Source organism: Lissotriton vulgaris, chromosome 8 (genome assembly GCF_964263255.1).
Source record: "Lissotriton vulgaris chromosome 8, aLisVul1.2, whole genome shotgun sequence".
Lineage (NCBI taxonomy): Eukaryota > Metazoa > Chordata > Amphibia > Caudata > Salamandridae > Lissotriton > Lissotriton vulgaris.
The window spans coordinates 1534383949-1534406260 of record NC_141696.1 but is presented as its reverse complement, the minus strand read 5'-3'; the positions used below and the strand labels follow the sequence as shown (position 1 = coordinate 1534406260).

At 46.6% G+C, this 22312-nt stretch overlaps 1 pseudogene across 1 annotated transcript in view; it reads right to left on the bottom strand.

The window, feature by feature from the left end:
- Window positions 1-11286: 11286 nt before the first annotated feature.
- Window positions 11287-22312, bottom strand: part of LOC147700300 (uncharacterized) — a 443984-nt pseudogene continuing 432958 nt past the window's right edge. The window contains exon 10 of the transcript XR_015299397.1: window positions 11287-12358. The product of XR_015299397.1 is annotated as an uncharacterized LOC147700300 (transcript). The remainder of the gene's footprint in view (window positions 12359-22312) is intronic.

Below are 22312 nucleotides of genomic sequence, written 5' to 3'. Positions count from 1 at the left end.
CTCGTCCTCCAGGGAAACGATAGGCGCTCTCTACGGCAAAGAACTTACTGAGTCCAACCGGAGCTTAGCAACGATAAGTTCTTCGACCAATAAATCGATCGAGGCAGCACCATCACTTTCCGGCACTCCAACTAGGCGTATGTTGTTCCGCCTGGCCCTGTTGTCGTAGTCCTCCATACGTTTGAGCAGCAGATCATGCGAGGAGCGCAGATTCCCAATCTCAGATTGCGCCTCCGCCATGTCCGTCACCAGGCTCGACGCCTTCAGGTCTAGTGCCTTCACCCTCTCGTTCGTTTTGGCTAGATCGGCTCGAATAAGAGTAACATCCACAGCCACCGTGTCTATCTTGGACACGATGGCTTCGTATTGCTGACTCATATCGGCCTTAAGTCCAGAGATGGCAGCCAAGAGGTCTTGAAGCGACACTTCAGAGGAAGACGACATGTCCGTTTGAGGTCCTTCAGCGCCCACACTGGTGACACCGGGGGAGCCTCTCGGCTGGGTGTAGCGTTCGATCATATTGGACTGGATCGACGCCCCCCGAGTTACAGTCTTCCTGCGTTTTTCCGCCTCAGGTTTTGTCGCCATGTTGCAGACAGTGGCGGCCGAGGACCCAAAGGGGGCAGTGGGACGGAGAAAAGTCCAGAAACTCCGGAGTGTAGTTTGAAGAGGGAATACCGCAGGCCTCCTTGCCAGCCCAAGGATGGAAAGTGTGCACTGTGAGGGCAGCAGGCGAAGACAGAGTAGGAGGAGACCGAGACAATGAGGCCGGAAACCGAAAGTGAAAGTGGTATACCACCGGTGGGCCAGATGCCAGGCAGCCGTTGTTGTTGCATTACAGCTCGGCCATAGTAGGCAGCCGAGACCCCGGTTGCGTCCGTGGGCAGGCCAGAAAGTTGAAGACAACAGAAAAATGGTCCCCGAGGTCCGATTTCGACCAAAAAAGGAACGTCAGCATCCGTGAGAGTAGCACTTCAAAAGCCCGTCGAAGTGATCAGGATAATTGTAGGATAGATAAAGAAGGGCGGCGCGGGTCTCGGGAGCTCTCTGCTCACGCGACCATCTTGGATGCCCGCGTAGCTCTTCCTCCACACTAAAATATTTTAACTATTCTATGCACCACACTTCCTTGAACCTAAAACATACTAACCACCCCTACACACTACCCTGAACCCTACAAAACCATTTTGCCTCCAGTATAAGCCCAAAAATAAATGCTTAGTACCCATCACCACCTCGGCCAGAACCCTAAAAAACCCTTACAGTCCCCTACACTGTTTATCCATGAAACCCTGTAATACCCATATTCACTAGTCATCCCTGAACCCTAAAAACCTTGATACCCCTAAAAACTATTCATCCATGGACCCTAAGGCTCCCTTACTACCCCTATACTTTAGCCATCTCTGAAACCTAAACATATCTTACAGCCCCTTACCACCACCCATTCCTGAATCCTAAAACCTCTTACTACCCTTAACCACCACCCACTGCTAAACCCGTAAATGCAATGTAAATGTAATTCGGTATAACTTACCTTGTAACTTAACTCGTTGTAGTGGTAAATGTGTTGTAGTGAATGTGCTGTAGTGATCCCTCACTGTAGTGGTAGATTACCACAAAGACAGAATTACTGTTAACTGCCAGGAACAACAAGCCCCAACTGGTCAAAACCAGGCTCAATGACGTGAAACTTACCAACTTTATACCCCAACTTTCGTCTAATGACAAGTCACTACAATTCACCTGGAGCACACATTTCACCCTTAAGGAAAACACTGCCAAGAAAACAAAGCAGGCATGGGAGTGGTTTCTCTACTAAAGAAAGTGAAACCATTCATCCCAGAAATTGACATCAAAACTGCTATTCAGACCCTTACACTCTTGCATCTGGATCGTATTAATGCCATGCTCATTTGACTCCAAGACTCCACATTACCAACCCCCTCCAAAGGTATCCTACATGCTGCAGCAAGTCTCAGGCTATGGCTCTTCCCGGTCCACACCATCTTTGTAACATTTTCAAAGCCTGCCTATCTGGCAGAATATCATTCAGCACACCATTAGACTGGAGGCAATCTGCATCTGTAAGAGGATATATTAGTTATATATTCCTTACCTTAGAATTACCCCCAGCGTCAGACTGGATCTGGAGATTTCTAAGCAGTACCCCTGCATGTCTGTATATGGCGTTGGTCGCCTCTGCGTCCGTCGGAGTCATGGTCGCCGGGATGACATCACAATGCCTACATAGACGCCACCTCTGTGCGCTAACGTCAGTTCTGACACTACTTTCAACGCCAGAAGCGCAGTCTCTATCTATGAAGTCTGGTCGCAGAGCTGGAAGGATGGGTGGGGTGGTAAGGAATCTATACCAAACATATGTCTCTTACAGATATATTGTTACACAAGGTAAGCAACTTGTTCATCTGAAAGAGACTGTTAGTTATAGATTCCTTACCTTAGAATAGATACCCAGTAACCAACCACAGTGGAGGGTCTGCAAACTTAGTTCACACAAGAAATTCTGGAATACTGAACGGGCAAAATAGCCGTCCCTCCGGACTTGGCTGGCTGTCCAGGCAGTAATAATGCCCACAAGGCCACCTGGCAAATGTCCAGAAGTGGTACTGCATGTGCTAATGCAGTGGTTGCTGCTGTAGCCCTAGTGGAATGAGCACACAGCCGCAATGGAGGTTCCTTTTTTGCTAAAGCCTAACGGATTTTAATACAAAGGACAACCCATTGAGAGATGGTACGCTTTTGAACAGCCCAACCTTTCTTGGCACCTACATAGCCAACGAAGAGTTGATTATCCAACCGGAAATATTGTGTGGTCAAGATAGAAGGACCGCGCACATTTAGGGTCCAGATGGTGGAAGGGTGTGGAGGTGGGAAAAAGGTGGGCAAAGTGATTATTTGTTCTATGTAAAATGGTGTAACCACTTTAGGAAGGAACAAGGGCCTCGTCCTAAGAACCACTTTGTCCAGTTGCACAGAGAAGAAAGGGGGCTTGGAAGATAGAGCCTGAAGCTCACTCTCCCTGTGAGCAGAGGTGATAGCAATAAGGAAGTCAGTTTTTAGAGTAAGGAGTCTGAGAGGACAGTTGTGAAGAGGCTCAAAGGGAGCACACATAAGATTCAGGTCCCACTGGAGCATTATGGAAGGAGATGGAGAAAAGAGATGAGTGATGCCTTTGAAAAAAAATTCTTTTTAAGAGTTTTATATAGCGCAAACTAGACCAGAGACATCGGGTGTCAGAGCGCTTTACATGAGCATCAGTTTAGTTACAGATAGACACATTCATTTTTTTTGTTAGGCACAGGGAGATGAAGTGATTTGCCCAGAATCACAGGAGGTTGAGCTAACTTGCCGAGACTCAAAACCCAGTTCTCCAGATTCGAGATCGACCGCTTTAACCATAAGGCTACATCCTCTGCCCTGAAAAGAATCTATTTCCAACAGGATACTTGAATAAGGATGGTTGATCTGGCAGCCAAAGAAAAGCAGAGATAGTAGCAAGATAGCCTTTAAGAATGCCCAGAGCAGAGCCCTGCTGGGCCAAAGAAAGTATATACAAGAGAACCTCTGAAAGAGGGGCAGAAAGGGGGACCACGGCCTTTGCGTGCACCATGCCACAAACTTGTTCCATCTACAGGTGTATACCGTTTTGGTAGAGGGTCGCTTGGCTGGCAAAATGACATTACAAACTTCAGGTGGAAGGTCAAAAGCTGTCAACTATTGCCACTCAATCTTCATGCAAGGAAGTGGAGGTTGGACAGGTTCGCGTGAAGAACCATCTGCTGCTGCGACAGAAGATCCTCCCAAAGGGGCAGACTGATCGGAGGATCTATGGCCATGCTCAGGAGCTTGGGGTACCAGACTCTTTATGCCCAGTCCCGAGCCACAAGAATGACTTGGGCCTGGTTGTGCTTGATCTTCAGCACTTGGGGCAGAAGTGGTACAAGCAGAAAGGCATACAGGAGGCCGCAACTCCACTTGCGACGAAAAGCATCGCCAAGCAAGTGCCGCCTTGGAAATTCCAACATGCAGAACTGCTGACACTGTGTTCTCTTCAGTGGCGGACAGATCAATTTAAGGCTCTCCCCACCACTGAAAAAGACCTTGCACCACCTCCGAGTGTAGACAGCATTCGTGATCTACCAGGCCCGACAGCTGGGTTCGTTCGCCCTGGCATTCAGAGAACCTGCCAGGTGTTGAACCACCAGGGCCATGCTCTGATGTTTCGGCCATGTCCAGAGGCAAAGAGACTCTTAACACAGGGTCCACCACCCCACCGTGTTTGTTGCCATACCACATGGCGGTGGCGTTGTCAGTGATCACCTGCACCACTTTCCCTTTGAGAGAGGGAGGGAATGCTTTCAGTGCCAGGCGGATCGACCGAAGCTCCAACAGGTTGATATGGAGCCCAGACTCTGGCGGAGAACAGATGACTGATCTCCGCCTCTCCCAGATGGCCACCCCATCCCATAAGTGATACATCTGTCACCACTGTGAGTTGTAGTTGGGGAAGGGAGAGGGATCTGCCTCCGACCCAAGCGTGGTTCGTCAGCTACCACTGCAATTATTATGCAGTTCCCCCTGAGATCTGGACATAGTCTGAAAGATTCCCCTGGTGCTGCACCCACTGGAAATTCAGGTCCCACTGCAGAGCCCACATATGCCATCTGGCATGATCTACCAGCAGGATGCAGGAGGCCATGAGGCCCAGCAGCTTCAGGGTCATTCTCACCAAAATCCGGCATAGAGGCTGAAACATCAGTATCATAGCCTGAATATCCCGGACTCGGTGCTCGGGAGTATAGGCCCTAAACTTCACTGTGTCCAGAACAGCACTGTGTCCAGAACAGGTCCGATGAATGGGAGTGTCTGAGAGGGAGTCAGGTGTGACTTAGGCACGTTGATAGTGAACCCCAGCGGGAGCAGGAGGTCCACCATATTCTGGAGATGGGAAATGACAGCCTGGGGCTAGCCCACTTTCAACAGCCAGTCGTTAAGATAGGGGGAAGACTGGATCCCCTGATCTGTGCAGATGAGCTGTGATCACTGCCATCACCCAAAGGGCACTGGTAAGGCCAAAGTGAAGCACAGTGAACTGAAAATGCTTGTGGCCTACCGTAGGTAGGGTCTGTTGGCTGGCAGGAGTGGAATATGGAAATAGGTGTCCTGCAAGTCCAACCCCACCATCCAGTCTTCAGGGTCGAGGGCAGATAGGACCTCAGCCAACGTGACCATTTTGAACTTCTCCTTCTGGAGAAAGCGGTTGAGGGCCCGGAGGTCTAAAATAAGAGGCAGGCCTTTGTCCTTTTTGGGCACCAGAAAGTAGTGGGAATAGTAACCACTACCTACGTCTGTGGCAGGGACCCTCTTGATAGCTCTGTGGCCAAGAGAGCCAAAACTTTCTGGTGGAGAAGCTCCAAATGATCCTCCAACATGCGATCGAAAGACGGTGGCATGGAGGGAAGGGTAGTCTTGAAGGGGAGGGAGTAGCTCCTTCGGACTATGTGCAAAACCCACCTATCAGATGTGAGGGATGGCCAATGGGGGAGGTGATGGTGAATCCAGCCACCCACTGGCCGTTGATGGTCTTGAAATGTTTGATAAGGAGGGTTTGGAGGGTGCGGCGGGGGATGGTTAAACTGGCCAACCCGCTGGCTCCCGGGATGTCGCTGGGTCCCACATCCATGGCCATGCAGAGGCTGGAAAGCTTGTGTGCAAAAGTGGCTGGACTGGGCCAGACGTGGCTGGGCATCGCTTCTGTAGCCGGCCACCCCTTCCGTAGCCACGAAAGGGGTGAAAAGCAGACTGGAGGGGTTGGGAAGATGCAGCGAGGCCCAAAGATCTGGCCGTAGCCCAAAAATCTTGAAAGCCCTCGAGCGACAAGTCTTCTTTGCCACCAAAAAGCAGACTGCCATCAAAAGGCATGTCCAGCAATGTTGACTGGACATCCTCTGAAAAGCCAGATGTCCTTAACCAGGCGTAGCGCCTAAGGGCTACCGATGTGGCAATCGGTCTGCCCAATGAGTCAGTGGTATCCAGCCCACATCTTATTATGAATTTGGCTATGTCTCTTCCATTCGCCACTGCCTGGGAGAGACTGGCCTGAGCCTCCTCCAGGCACTGAGGCAGCACATGCGCAACCGTATCCCATATGGTGTGGGAATATTGGCCCAAGTGTCATGCGGTATTCAGAGACCACAGGACGAAGCTGGAGGAAGAGAACATATGCTTCCCAAGGTGATCCAGATTCATGGATTCCCTATCTGGAGGAGCAGAAGGGAATGCACCCTTTGAACTAGAGGCTTGGACCACCAAGCTCTTGGGGAAGGGTGTTGGGAGAGAAAAACTGGGGCGCGCAGGGCCAGGTGATGGCTGTGGGCAGTCATCCTTTCCACAGGAATCCCTGTGATGGGCTTGGACCAGGTGCTCAGGAGAATGTCGGTGAGGTCTTTGTTGAAGAGCAGAAGGGGTTCAGAGGATGATCCCGCAGGCTGAAGCACCTTTGTCAGCAGGTTAGTCCACACTGCCACTGAATGGAACTCAAGGCCTAAGACATTGTCCGCCCTTCGCACCACCGCAGCGTAAGACACTACCTCCTCTGTAGCCACGGTAGGGGGGAGAAAGCATGCCAAGGTCTGGAGAGGTGTCCAGACCACTAGCCTCACCCAGGTCCTCTCACCAGTTTGGTTCTTCCAGCTGGTCAGTTAACGGGTCCAGCGAACCCTCACAGTCCTCATCACCACCCTCTGGTCGATAGGGAACACCAGGGATGAACAGGGGAACAAAGGTACCCTCCGGCATTGGTACGGACGTCAGTCCGGCTCTGTGTCCAAGTCAGGGATGAGGCTTGGGTCGACGTCAGCTGGGGGCACAGGTGGTGCCACGTGCGTCATCGGGATTGGTGGTGGGGAAGGTCAAGTAAGATCCACCAGCGTCGATTCAGATCCAGGCCTGGAAATGCAGGAACCCTCTGGCGCCGGGGCCGCCGAAGGCCCAGGGCCCGAATGGCTCCGTGGGGCCCAAAGGCGCACCGACAGAGTGGGGCTACCCAAAAATGAGGTGCAAGAACTCGTAGAAGCGCTTTAGTTAGGCATGAGATGCCCCAGCTCATGAAAAGGTGGGAGGCGCTGAGTCATCTCAAGAACAGGCCCCGGAGATGGCGCATTAAAGCAACAAACTAACACTTAGGATAACAATGGGTCAGCAACTAAAACCATCCAGAAAAAAACTGTGTTGTCTAAAGGATACAATCACGAAATCCACAATGAATAATTCGTGGTGGAAATGATTCCCATCAGATTCCCATCCTGTGCTGCCCTACATCATTTGGGATCCTTCACCCGAAGGAAGTGGTGTTCATCCAATATGGATTAGGTAGACTGTAGCCTAATCTGATAGGAGGGATCTCTGGTGTAGCAGCGAGATTAAATGGCATCAGGGGGTAAACTGACTAGCAGTGCAAAACATTTTTTTTTTGTGATTAAGTAACAGTGCTGAGTGCAAAATAGTTGGTTAAGATTGGGTTGTGAAAGTGGAACAAACGATTTTTAATGGAATCCTATCCACACCCAAGGCTAAAAAACAGTGCCAAGTAGTGTTAAACAAATAACTACTGAGATGGATTGTAGGTCGACATGTTTCTGCAGTGGATATAGAGTCAAAAGATCTCCTCCTGCTTCATCAGGACCTTAAGATAATGCTACTGCTGAGTGTGAAAAAGTAAATGAACTATATCACCTGGATTTTGCCCGTGAAGATGGCTCGGAAAGGTCACAAAATCACAGCGAACGAACAAAACAAAAGACACACAGATATTAGAGATAGTTTAAAAACACAGACACATTTTGTGATTGTTTACATTTGCCAGTTATTTTTTCTGGTCAGTTGATTCTATTTAGTAATCGATTCTGTAGTCATAATAATATTAGACAAAGAACAAAGGATATAATTCTATCCATTCACCCAAATTATGGGGAAAACACGCCCCACCCCACCTGGCTACAGCTCAGGTAAAACGGAGCACCGCTCTATGGGAGGGAAAGAGGTAAGTAAAATGAAGGAAGGACTAGATAGCTGTTTCAATTACAACAAACATGGTGTCAAATGTATTCAATTGAGTACTATTGTGTATATGCCCAATTAAAGTTGTTGAGCGTTATGATCGCATATAGTGTGGTAACATGCATAGAAACATTTCTGAACAGTATGCCCTGTTGATCTATACATCAGCGTGGTGCTGACAGTCACGAACCTTGAAATTATAGGGTCGTGCGGGACATTTATGTATGTTAGCAATCTTTATCGTAGTTGGACAACAACCGTAACCCGCCCTGTTTCATTAAACACTGTTGTATGTTTGCTCCTTATGAGGCAACCAACAGCAAACAGACGGATGGTTGGAAATCTGATTTATTCGTGCAAGGCATATGTTAGACTCTCTCTCACACCGAGGCGCCAACCATGGCGAGAGGCTCATGATAGATAGGAGCACAAAGATCACATAGAATTAAAGCAACACCGCTCCGAATCCTGTGTCGAGTCAGCCGATCGACAGGGAGAAGGTGAAGTGCGCTGGGGCATCTTTGTCGTCTTCTTCTGCTTGGACTTATCCGAAGACCTCGACAACTTGGAGTGCGACGAGAAGTGGGGGCTCCGTTAGCAGCCTCGAGACCTTCCTATTGAACGAGACCGGTAGCGACGTGAAGCGAACCGTCGGGCCTCCAACAACTTTCAGGACCACTCCTGCAAAGTCTTAGGTGCCATGGCACCGCCATCGGAGAACGACTTTGGGTCATAGTTGCACTCCAAACACCACAGGCTCACGAGGTGCAGGTCTGTCACAGACGTCACCTTGTGACAGATGACGCAGGGCTTGAAACCGGTTTGTCATAGGGACATCACTCGCGCACCAGGAGTCAAATGACTCGAAAAGAAGTCGACAAAAGCCACAAAATGTTTAGCCAAAAATAGGCTAAGGGGTAGCGGTCGCCGGGTCTGCTTTAGGCTGGCTCGGAAAAAGAAAGAACTGATGTCAGCACGCAGGGGCAGCATCTATGTAGGCACCACAACATCATCCCGGTGACCACAACGCTGATGACAGACGAGAAGTTGACCGCCACCACCTACCGACACGTAGAGGTACTGCGAAGAAAAAATTCTCCGAACCCAATCGGACACCTGGAGGTAATTCTAAGGTAAGTAATCTATAACCAACAGTCTCTTTCAGACCACAAGGTCGCAGGCCTTTTTATCTATGCACCCAGGATCTGGAACAACATCTCTGTATCCATCAAAACCAGCCCGACCCTGCTCAAATTTAGGAATGGACTAAAGATGCACCTCTTTAAAGAATACTAGGTTATCGTGCAGTTACATCCCTCTTCTGCTCCCGGAACCCTGCTACCTCTTCAGGGATTTGTTGACTGGATCTTTGCCTTCGACCCCATAGAGTGTCTGCATTTCAAAAACAAAGTTGCCACCCTGAATTGAATCTGAGCAGACTAGCTTCAGATTTACTGCTCTACTGTTGCCTTCAGACACCTACATATTCACATAGGATTCAGGAGCACACATTTCCTAATGTGCTGCTTATCAAAGTCATATTGTGTAAAGAAAATGCTTTTGGATCTGGTACAGGTTCACCATAGCTGCTGCTGCTACAGGTCAATATACCGCTTAAATTCTGTCTGTATGCAGAGTAGCTGTAATATTATCATCCACTGTGCAGCTGCTCTATGTTGCTCGGATGCTTCAGCTGACCTGATCCACACACAAATATCTCCCCAAAAAAACAAATTAAATACATCTCAAGATGAAAGCGGTCCTTTGTTTTATACTTGAATAGCTGCAGCGAATGTGATACAGAGTCAGAGTTGAAAGTAAACATCTTATCTTAGTTGAAGAAACACCAACATCACCCAACTCTTACTATTGGACTAGAATTTCTCCCAGCCATCTTCCTCGTTTGGTGTTAGAGAGCAAAATACATCACATGACAAAAGCATTTTTTAATACATTTCTTACAGACCTAACATACTTTATCTAGACACAAGGAAAATAGTGACAACTTTCATTTATTTCAATATATTCTGCAAGTTACATGTTTGTGGCACTAATAACCAACCAGAATGTGGATATCACAGGCCCATCTCATGTTCATGCTGCAGTGAGGAGGCGGCTGTTGTAGAACATTATGTCTTGCTTTCTTAGCTCATAGGGTTGCCGGGCAGCTGTGGGTCTTAGTTTTTTGGACAGGCATTTTTGTTCAGTGTTGTGAGAAAGGAAATCAAGGTGACGATTGTGGAAAATAAAATAAGTGCTCCTGTAAGAGGGAAGTGCTGAAGGGTCAGGGAGCCAACAATGATAGCCATAAGCACCACTAAACACAATAATGTCTTTTGTGAAAATGATTTGCCCTCATTGCACAAGTTATGCAATTACATCAGATCCCAATATTGGCTGAGGAGCTGCTTTACTTTTCTTCATTCTCTTGGTCCATGTGTACGGTGGGTTTGTTCCATTCTTTATTAATGCTGTCAGATGGTATTTTCCCTCTTTGCTCCCCCCGGTATGATGTCATACCTAGTAAAAGTTAGGTCTTGGCAAGTCTAGCTGGTTTCTTCTACTGTGTTCTTTTGTTGGTTCTTTTCAACTGCCTGTTCGGTGTGTATAGTTCCTGAAATGCTATTTAGTTCTTTTTAAACTAGCCACCAGGATTGATGTAATGGAAGATAAAGGTGGTGTCCCCTTAGCACCCCTATTACTTTGGAAGCGTATGTGCTGTTCCTGCTTACGTTAAATATGAAGCTGGGATAAACAAGGTATCTCACTGTTTATTCTGCTTTTCTTCATTCCCATTAGATTATGTTTTGCATTGTGCAAGCATGCTGATAGTTCAGTGCAATTGTTATTGTATATTTAGGCAAATCCATGTATACAGCGCCAATGCATCCTGCTGGCCAGTGCTGGCTTGTGATGGAACTGGAGAATTGCTTTGTGGCCTTCATTCCTGCTGATTGAAGCTGATGGACTGTTTCTCCCGATACCTTTTAGTGCAGAGATTGTGTTGAAACACGCTCAGCCTTAGAAAGCTTTGAAGATTGTTTTCTTTGGGCCTCAGTTTTCAGGAGCTGTTAAAATTATAATTTCATAGTAAAAAAATTCTCCAACTTCGCTTCTGACACTTGGTGTGCGGCAAGGTCCTCATTCATGCTGATCCTCAGGTGTTATTTGCAATTGAATCTCTTCTCATATGTAGTCTTCACCATAAAGGTGTTCTGACACACTGAGCATTGAAATGTGCTTCACCGCATGTGGATTATTCTGCATAACTACTACAATATGTATTCATTGGTAATTTCGAAGATTTGACTTCCAAGCAAAGCTCGTATCACATGTAGTGCAGTGAAATTACTTCTGTCTTGTATGTATTCGTAAGTGCTTTGCAAGATCGTACTTTTGAAAGAAACGCTTTTCACATTCAGTGCAGTGATGGGGCCTCTCTCCTGTGTGTGTTCTTATATGATTTTGAAGGTCGACCATTACAATATAGCTCTTCTCACAATCGTTGCACTTAAAGGGCCTCACTCCTGTATGTTTACTTTGGTGAATCAGTAGATCGGACTTTTGAACAAAACCTTTCTCACAGTGCAGTGAAAGGGCCTCACCCCTGTGTGAATTATTTGATGTCTAACAAGGTTTTCTTTTGTAGTGAAGCTTCTCTCACACTCAGTGCAGCTGTACGGCCTAACTCCTGTGTGGATTCTTTGATGCCTTCGAAGATTGGTCAGTATACTAAATCTTTTCGCACATTCACTGCAGGGATAAGGCTTTACCTTTGTGTGTATTCTTAGGTGCTGTTGAAGAGCAGTCTTTTTAATAAAGCTCTTCTCACATTCTGTGCAATGAAAGGGCCTCTCTCCGGTGTGGATTCTTTGGTGAATTTGTAGGTAATGCCTGTTAGTAAAACTCTTCTCACATTCTGGGCACCAATATGGATTCTCTCCAGTGTGTATTACTTGATGCCGTAGAAGATGCTCCCTTTTCATGAAGCTCATCTCACACACATTGCAGTGAAAAGGATGGATTCCTGTATGTATTGATTGATGAAGTTTAAGATGATACAGTCTAGAAAAGCTCATTTCACATTTGGTGCAGGGAAAAGGCCTCAGCCCAGCATGGATTCTTTGATGTGCCACAAAAAGCGCCTTTTTGTTAAACCTCTTGTCACACTCTGTGCAGGTAATGCGTCTCCTACGTTTGAAGTTTTTTGATTGTTGTTTGCATGCACTTGTATGGGACTCATTCTCTTTTATACTTCCAACCTCGGATAGGCATGCTGCAGAATGAAAAGAAACATGGACATTGAATATGAGATGTGTTTTTGTTAATAGGAAATAAGAACAAAGAAACAACAGTTCAAAGGTACTCAGTGCCATTAAAGGAAGTGTTTGGGTGTTCGAATGAAAGAAACATGTCAAGCTTTCCTTATTGGAACTTTCATATTTATTTCGGTTTCTTTATTGAGCAGCAGATTTTACCACAGATGTTTTGTGATAGAATGAGTCTAACCAAGACAGATCAAAGATTATATAGAGGATATCATAGTGGGCAGAAGGGAGAATGTTGGAGATGTTTGAAATACACTTTCATGGAGTGAAGTTGTAGAAAGTCAGAATGTCACAGACTCCGGTGATTAGAAGTGGAGAAATGGTATTTTAATTTGCTAATCGCGAGTAATTCAAAGTTACTCTTTTTCAAATGTTCTGGAGCTCGGAAAAATGTGTAGTTAGATTGGGTGGGGGTTGATAAAGTCGCTTTTTTCAACAAGGTAACCAAACCTTTGGTGATTTAAAGTCATCAAGACAGACAACTAGTTCTGTGGTTTGACTAAATCAGTGTGGAGAGTGTTCGAGAGAAGAAATTATGTATTAGCAGAGCAGATAATGGGGCCATTTAAGCTATAAACAGAGATTAATACGTCCTGTCCAGTGGTATTTGTGTTGTTGTACAGAGGAGGAGAGGAAAATGCATTATTTAGTACAGCATGTCAACACTTAAATTTACCAAGTAAAGACATTAGCATGGTAGAAAATAGGGCTATGCAAAAGTTAGCCAGCATATTAACAGTAAGTACAAAGGCCGTATATTAACAGTAAGTGCAGAGCAGTCTAATAGTATTTCTAAATCTGAAAATTCTCCAGAACAAATACTACTCATCTTCTACCCATGTTAAGATACACCAGATTCTCTGGTGTTCCTTAATATTTACGACCTGTGAACCTAACTCTACAAGGAGAAAACATAAAGGGGCCTATTCACAAACTTCACTTTGTAGAACTTTAAAGTTACTACTAACAAACTACAAAATGCTATTCACATACCTATGTGCTGAGCTGTCCACAAATGCAAGTATACATTTAAGTAGAAAATATGGGAGAAAGGTGGGAGTTGTTTGAAAATAGGGGGATACTTCCTGCTAAAGGGGAGGGGTTTTGGGAGGAGTAAGAAAGTGTTGAAAGAGCTAAAGAGGTATTTATGAAGCAACATGCTTCCACCTACTCCCAAGTACACCCATTACTATTTATAAATTACTCCTCTATAGTTACTAGAGGCAAAAAAAACCTGAAAAGCTGAAAATGTACTCCGGCACCACACACTGACAATTACTGGTGCTGCAGCAGCACCACACACGGCCAAACACTGGTACTGCAACACCTCCTTAGAAGATAAAGGAGACCGGAGCTTACAATAAAATCACACAGAAAGTACTGTTAAATAAATTAAATTATTTAAACAGCTTTTATTAGTTTCCAGTAAGCAGTACAGGTAGAAGGGATTAGAACAGCATGAATTTAAGGTATAATCAAGTTGCACATATGTCAGACAAACATTAGGTCAAATAGTTGGAGGTCTTACTTTTCCCACCGGTCACCGATTTTCCTGCACATGAAATGAGAGCAAATAAAAAAAAAAAAAGAACACAGTCGACGTTACTCAATGGCTAAACAGCCCTGACCACACAGGTCCCTATTGTGGTCCCACATACCCCAGAGTCTAGTATGTTTTTTCCTCACATACATGCAGTTTTAGTAACGGGTTTTGTTGCGGCCAAGCATCTGTCCATGTCCTTTTGCCATTCGGTCACATGAGGGGGTTCCTTGGCATTCCATTTACTTGCAATGTCTCGTCTGGCCACCCGGAAGCCAAGTCCGACCAGAGCTTTGGCACCAATGTTCCCCTCCATTTGCTCAGGATGCCCATAAGCACCATCTTGGGCTCCAAGGGGGCCTGTGGCACACCACAGCCCTCAGTTCGCTATGGATTTGTCGCCAGTACCAGGTCATCTCTACTACCCCATAATTTTAGTTTAACTACTTAAATTATAAACACATTTAAATCAATCTTTAACAAATCTAAAACTAAAATATTTATTTTAACAACCTTTTTACCTTTTACAAATAAATGCAGCATTAATTTCTATTAATAATAACATAATTTTAATTAATCTTTTACATCACTTATAACAATATTTAATACATAATTTAAAAAAGTATGTTTTTACTTTAGGTAAGGATTCTTTTTCTTAATTTAAACTTGGAATGAACAAGTTTCATTTAATTAGATATATTAAAAAATGAAATGTTTAATTTAAAATGAAGGTATTAATGTTGTAACATATTAATCTACATTTAAGACTAATATATAAAATTATTTAATATAAATTTTTGATGGCAACTTCTAACATGCAAATTCATCACCTTGTAAAAATCCCACACCCATTTCCCACTCAGGTGCCAGAATGGATCTGGATCAGATTTGAGAGTCTGCGTGTCGGGTCTGTTCTGCCCTGGAAGTGACATCGGGGCAACAATATGACTGCCACTGCCATAGTTTGACATCAGTTCCTTTCATACGCAGTTCCGGAGCTTGCTCCCTTGATTTCTGTCACCCGACGGAGATCTTTGCTAAATTTCTCAAATGTGCACGGGACATATATCTCCCTAAAATAACCGGTTTCAAACCCTGCAAGGACAGTCACAAACAGATGTGAGCGACGGACCCTCACGAGGTATGTCTGCGGTGTCTAGGCTCCTCGCATGACTAAATGTAGTTCGACAAATACACTCAGATGAACCTGAAGGCTACTCTGGCTGCAAGGCCAAACTCTACTTCACTGAGCACCTCAGAAAATCTTGGAAGGACCAGCCTTGCACGAAATTGAGGATTAGGACGCATTCTTGATCCCAAGGCCATTCCAGAGAGAGGTTGCAACCGACCACCCCAAGCCTTTAAGTAAAAAATGAAGAAACACAATAACTAAACACTGCTCCCCTTCTTCCCACCACTCTCACCAGGAGAGGTCATGTGGACATCAGGGTACCTCCAGGTCTTGATCCCCCACTTATTTCCACACTAGTCCCGATCCAGCTTCAGTTCCTTGGGCCATCCACGGCACCGCAACAGATTCAAGATTCAAGGAGGCCCTGTTGCAAAACCCTTCCGGATACATTTAGCGCACCAACGCGAATTCTGGTACGCTTTAATTGCACTATAGATCCTCTTGGAATGTGCTGCAAATCCCAGCCTCACCACCTTACCCGCTTGGAAGCGCTGGACCCATCAACCTGGCCTGGTCATTTCATACCTCCGCTTGTTTTGCTTGTGAGGCCCCCAGCCTCCCTTACTCTCATGACATCTTGCACTTTTGCACCTGCACTTCTCTAATCTTGCTATTTCTGCCTCCAATATTTACCACCTTTGGCCTTTTTCACTTTTACTCAAGCTTTAACTCTTTCTTTACCTGTGCCTGTTCTGCACTTTTCACTTTTACCCCTTTCACCTCCTATTCACGTTTGCCCCTTTTCAGCTCTTTTAAAAACATTTTTTGCCATCTTTCCACTTCTCAGGTTGCATTGTTTCCTCCGATCCTTAACTCACTTCCCTTGAGCTTGTTTTCTCTTCTTTGGTCCTTTTCCACGCTCTTGCAATTACAACTCCTGCGCCCACTTTCAACCTCTCGTGTCTGCTCCTGCACAACTTTTCCCATGCCAGCCCCACCCACAAGACATTCTTTATGGCAGCAGCAGCACAAACAAGTAATTATAAAGGTGTGGATTGGTCTTGCCTGACCACCTTACCAGCATGAAAGTGGCCGACCCTCAGAACAGCACTGGACCTTTCCGACCTCTTGCTTTACTTGCCTGAGGCCCCCAGTGCCCTGTGGCTTCTGACCTTCCCAGACTCCAACCTATCTGCGATTTCTGCCTCCAGTTTTTGCTGCCTTTCCCATCTTCTTTCTCTTTCCCCCATATGCACTCTGTCGTTACTTGTCTCTTCTTCCACTCTTTTTGGCTTTGCGCCTTTCCTCTCTGATTTGCTTTTACTCCTTGCTAGCTTTTTCCCTTTTGCCCCATTTTTGGGTTGTCTCTTTTTCTACCACCTTTGCTTTGCTTGCCTCATGCTGGTTTTCTCTGTTTTTGGTCCCTTTTCACGTTCTGCACTTATCTGCTTTTACAACCGATTCCCTCCTCTCACGCTGGGCCAGGCACATATTTTCACGCCCCACGGTAGCCCCGCCCACTATCAACAGACCTTAATGGTGGCCGCAGAATTGATGTGCAGCGGAATGTCACTAATGTGACAAAGTCAGGCCAATTTGTGACCGACCATGCCCATTGCCAGGAACCCTGATCTGCCAGCCACACATTAGAGTCTGAGATGCTACTGGGCGAATGCCCTCTTTGCCATGAACTACCAGACGTTCATCTGTGCTTAGGTCTCCCCCACATAAACTGAAGGTGTCTTTGCTTGAGCCTCCATTTCTCCTGCGCTCCTCTGACCCTCATCTAGCGACTTCCACGCCAATGCTCATTGCAGATACCTCAACCAGGCTAACAACAGACAACACACACTCCGCCCTCACCGGCCTACTCCTTAACACCTCTTGACAAACAGGCCCCAGAAGCTTGGGAACATCAGCAAGACCGCTTCCTGGGCGCAAGAGGTCTCAGCCAAACCTGGATTAACTCAGCATTCATGCCAGACATTGCAGTGGCGATCTCCCCCTGCTGCATGATCACAAGACAAGATAAAATCAACAAACCTGGAGGAGGGCTCACAATCATCTACGTAGAGAAAATCAACTGCTCCATCACCTCAGCCAATACCAGCGACCACCTTGAAGATACTGGCTTCAAGCTCAGCACCTTGAGCAACCCCCCCCCCCCCCCCCAAGCCCCACCCCACTGGTTTTACAGACCGACATACAATTTCAGCTCCATACTCCCAGACTTCATTGCCCATATGGCCCTTGCATCTAGCCCCTTCTTTCTACTTTGCAACTCCAACTTTCACTTATAGGACAAGACTGACAAAGACACCACTAATTTCTAAGAACACCAGAGCATTCTAGGCCTCAAACAATTTAAACAACCCTACCCACGCAGGAGGCCACCTCCTCAACCCTATCTTCACCAACTTTCTCAACATCACGGTGGACAAGCTGCAAAAGCTCACCTGGACCAACCACTTCATCAGTTCCAGCTTGCAGCTACCCAACAAGCCTAGAACCCCTCACACTCAAACTTTCCAGCCCAACTGGAACAGGATCACAAAAGATATCTGAATCGCCAAGCTTCAGTCTCGATGCCCTCTCCAACACAGCAACCTCACTTGTTGCTTAGCAAACCTCAACACATTGAACAGCACCTGTACAGCCTCCCTGGTTCTCCCTAAAACCACCTCCACATCGATGTCCAAGCCACAAGCAAGCTGGTATGCAGAAGTCCTCAAACTCACCAATTGTCACTGCAAGCGGATGGAATGAGTACAACATCAAAGACACCTTCAGATCAGCCCTTTAGATTTACCACCAACAAATCGGAACCACTAACCACCTTGCCCTCACTAATCAGATCCAAAACAGCTCCAACACCTCAAAAGAAACCTTCACCGCACTGACGGAATTCACATCCGCTTCTGCCAGCTCCATACCCATCCCCTCATCAAGGGAAATCTGCAATTACTTCACCTACAAAATCAACACCATCTACAACAACTTTGCACTCCTGCTGGACCTCTCCACCCTTGAAACCCTTCTCTTCAAGGACAAGAACATCCCGGAATCCACCCTAACCTGCTGGCCTGCCACCCCCCCTATTTAAACCGCCAATACCATGCTCACAGTCCACATGGGAGACCCTTCAGATCCATACTTCATCTTTGCCAAAGGACTTGAGCCCATCAGCACAGCCTTCATGCCTATGTTCAACGTCTTTCTCTCCACTGCCATTTTTTCAGACACTTGGAAGCACACCACCATCCTATCATTCTACCCATATTGAAGAAACCCTCAAAGAACCCTATGGTGTTTCCCAAATAAGGACACATCTACCTCCTCCCCTACCTGGCCAAAGTCATAGAGAAGCTTATCAACACCCAACTAACCAACCACCTCCTGGACCCTTCTGAATCTGGATTCAGGCCGAACCACAGCACAGAGACAGCCCTAATCACAGCCACAAACTACATCCATGTCAGAATTGACAAGGGGGACACAGCGTCACTCATTCAACTAAACCTTTTAGTAACATCTACAGTCTCCCACCCCTTTCTCATTTAGCACCTCCTTGAGACTGGAATTTGTGGCCCGGCACTTTAATGGATCAGCTCTGTCCTCTCAAGGACACACACAGTAACCCTAGCAAGTGCTACTTTCAACATAATTTGCGGCATCCCTCAGAGTTTCTCACTGAGCTTCACACTCTTCAACATCAACGTGACCCCTCTCACCAACATAATCTGTGCACACAGGCTCGGCATTATCACAGAGCTCACCCTCTCCCTATCTGAGCCACTTCAAACACCCAAGCAAACTTGACCAAACTTGTTCCAAGCTCAAATACTGGATAATAATCAACTGCTTGAAGCTCAGCAGAGATAAAACTGAAGTGAAGTGATCCTCTTTGGTAAAGACACTACTTTGGTTTTCCGCTGGTAGCCCAGAGAGCTAGAACCTACTACACAGCCATCCAACTCAGCCAGGAACGTAGGAATTGTGATCGACAACCAAATCTCGATGACCAATTAAGTCAGCAGTCACATTCACCTACGTCCACACTACCAGCTACTCAACAAAGAACTCAAATGGTGAGTGCTTGTGTGACAAACTTTAAGGGAGCCACCAGACAGGTCTATAGAAACTCCCTCTACGTCATAACCTCTCGACTCACCAAGAGGCTCCAACTTCAACAAAACACAGCCCCAGGACTCACTTTCAAACTACCACACTGCAAGCACATATCCAAACAAGTCAAGGGTCTCTACTGGCTCCCAATCCACAAATGCGCCTTTTACAAACTCCTCCGGCACACCAACTTACAAAGCACTACAAAATTAAGGCCGAGCATACCTGAACAGCCACATCAAGTTTCACACCCAGGCCTCAAGAATTCGCTTGGCCAACCTCCTCCTCATCCCTGGAATCATCGAGCCACGTCCATGGGTTGTGTATTTGCCTATTTTGCCCCCAAAGCCTGGAACAATCACCTCCTCCACATCCGAGCCATCATATCCATGGTAGATTTCTGTAAGAAATTAAAAAACCTGGCTCTTCCAAGACAGAATAGCCTTCTTAGGTGCCAGGATACCTTACAGGATGACTTGCCTGCCAAATAAATAAGCATGTGTTTCTAGTAAAGGGTACCTCAAAGACCATAAATTCTGAATACTTTCAATACGAAGGAGCTACAACATTCTCAGTCTGGAAGTTAAATTAATGAACAAACCTCATTATGATTTAGCCTTTAGTAGAACTAAGATTTCCCATACCTTACTTTAGATTTCCACCCATCTGTTTCCATCAAAATAATACACAAGAGCCAGGTACTTGACTTAAGATGAGGTCTTATCTCTATTTTATAGGTTTCAAATCTTATTTTTACTTTTTGCGATAGAATGGTGGCATATATACGTGACTCAAGATATTACATATATATTTACAAAGGACTTTAGAACTTTACAAAAAACAATATCAACAATGACCATGATTAGTGAAACAAAAATTTATATTACGTTTTACCCACAGACATTTCATGTGCACTTTATATACAGGTGTCCAACTACAATTACATTTTGGGACCTATTGTCCTTATTGTCCTTATGTCCTCACACACTTTGAATGATAGAGAGAGGTCATACCGAGGTCAGAGCAGGGCTAAGTTGTTTTATGGTCCAAACACCCTAAATTGCGCATTGGTTTATGGTGCCTTATGTACTCCGTTCACTTGTGCATACTAGCTCTTGGCTTAACTTTGTAATGCGCCAATGCTTTTCGACCTTCTGGACCTAAGATTGGTTTAAATGGAAGGTCTTCCTTAGGGCAGTGTGTGTCTTTGAAGGACACAGTGTATAGTTGTAGGAAGGTACCTCCTGACTATGGTTGCCCCCAACTTTTTGCCCTGTGTTTTAGCTGGTTTTTGACATAGTCGACCTGGGACCCTGCCAATCAGGACCCCAGGCCTACTGCTCTCTCTTTAAAATGGATTCCATGTGCCCAAGGTACATTTCCAATTGGGACTGGGCCACCTTATCAGACCCTGTAACTCAGGGCATAGGTGTACCCAGGGCCTACCAGGGGCTGAAGCATGTATTATGCCACCCCTGGCTGGCCTCCTAAATTTGACACAACTGGCTGCATGACAGCTGGGGCAAAGTCGTGTAATCACCCTTTGCTATAGATATAGTATACCTATATCTAACCCTAAAATGGACACACAGATTCCTATCAGTCACTCCTATGGCAGGCCTTAACAATCCTGAAGGCAGAGTGCTAGGAATCGTGTGAGATGGTGCTCTGGCATGAGCTGAGCCTGTCTGCAGCTTGCGGAATCAAGTCCTAATAGCTGTTCCATGATATCGCATACCATATACTCTTAAGTGCATTATAATCCTCGCGGTTAAATGCTATCTTTAGTATTGCTTTATCAAAACATGTCGAGTAAGGTGTCATACGAATTGGAATACTAACCCCTCGCCAATTCTGGCGACGGGGTTAGCATTCCACCCTTCTAGAGGGACACGACATGTATGTAACTGTGAACCCCGGTTAAAGTTAACTGAAGCCTCAGCTCCACAAAATGGATGCTGCCACCACAGACACGAGTCTGACCTCCTGCTGCTGGGAGTCCTTCCAGCGAGGGAGGCTTGGACAAAGGGTTTCCTGTCCGGGGCGGTGCTAGCACCATCCCAGACATGGTTTTGTGTATCCTGGGTAGGCAGGGCTTTGCAGGAAGGTGACTGCTGAGTGGCACCCAGGTGCTCACTACGCATAGGCCAGTCTGAACCAGTTACAGGGGCACACCAGCCCCTGGCCTGGGGAAGTCCGGCATGGGAGAGGGGTGTAACCACCCCCCTCCTAGTCCCACCCATAGGCAGGACCTAGTCACCGGGTCAGCCCCCTTTTTAGTATAAAGATGGGAGCGGGCCCCCTGTTAAAATTAGATCATCTTTGGAATCAAGACACGACTTTCTGCGAAAGACATCAAGATTTCCTTCTTCAAGATTCTCCCTTGTGGCTAAGGAGTAGTCACCCTGCATCAAGCGGGCACCATCCTAAGAACACTGCGGTCTGCTGCAAGTCCTTCTTCACGAATCCGACGACCCAGCTCGACGAGACCCGGCTTCCCTGGCACCTCTGACCTCTACTCACCTCTACAGCAAAGCTGAGAACTGTGAGTGCGACGAGACCTCGAGGGACCGACGATCGCCAAGACTGCACGACATCTTTACAACAAGCCCACCGTGTGCTCCACTGGTGAGTGCTTTGGGGTCCGAGAAGCCCCAACCCTGAGCAGCTCCAGCACCGAAGATCAGCCCTCCAGCATCTCCACGATCTGCGTGGGGCCCTTCTGCTTTTGCGTGCTCACCGCGCTGTGTGGCTACTAGCCGGCTGGCTTGTGGCCTTCTACACGACGCCCGACGACATCACTGCTGCTGGTCTGGTTGCTCCAGACTGGCCCTTGCTTCCTTCTTCAAGAGAGGCACCCTGGACCCTCCTGGTCCACTCCAGACGCCATTTTGAGTCCACCGCGTGGGCTTGAATTTGCCAAGGCTTTGTTGCCCAATCCTGGGTCCAGCGACGCCGACAGCTTCAATCTTCGTGGGACAGCTCGCTCCTCCATCCTGGTCGCCGACAACGCCTCCTGGTCCGTGAGATCTGCGAGCACAGCGTCACCCACTCACCTAGTCGAGGTGACTACCATCCGGTGCTCTCCTGGTGCCACCTGACTAC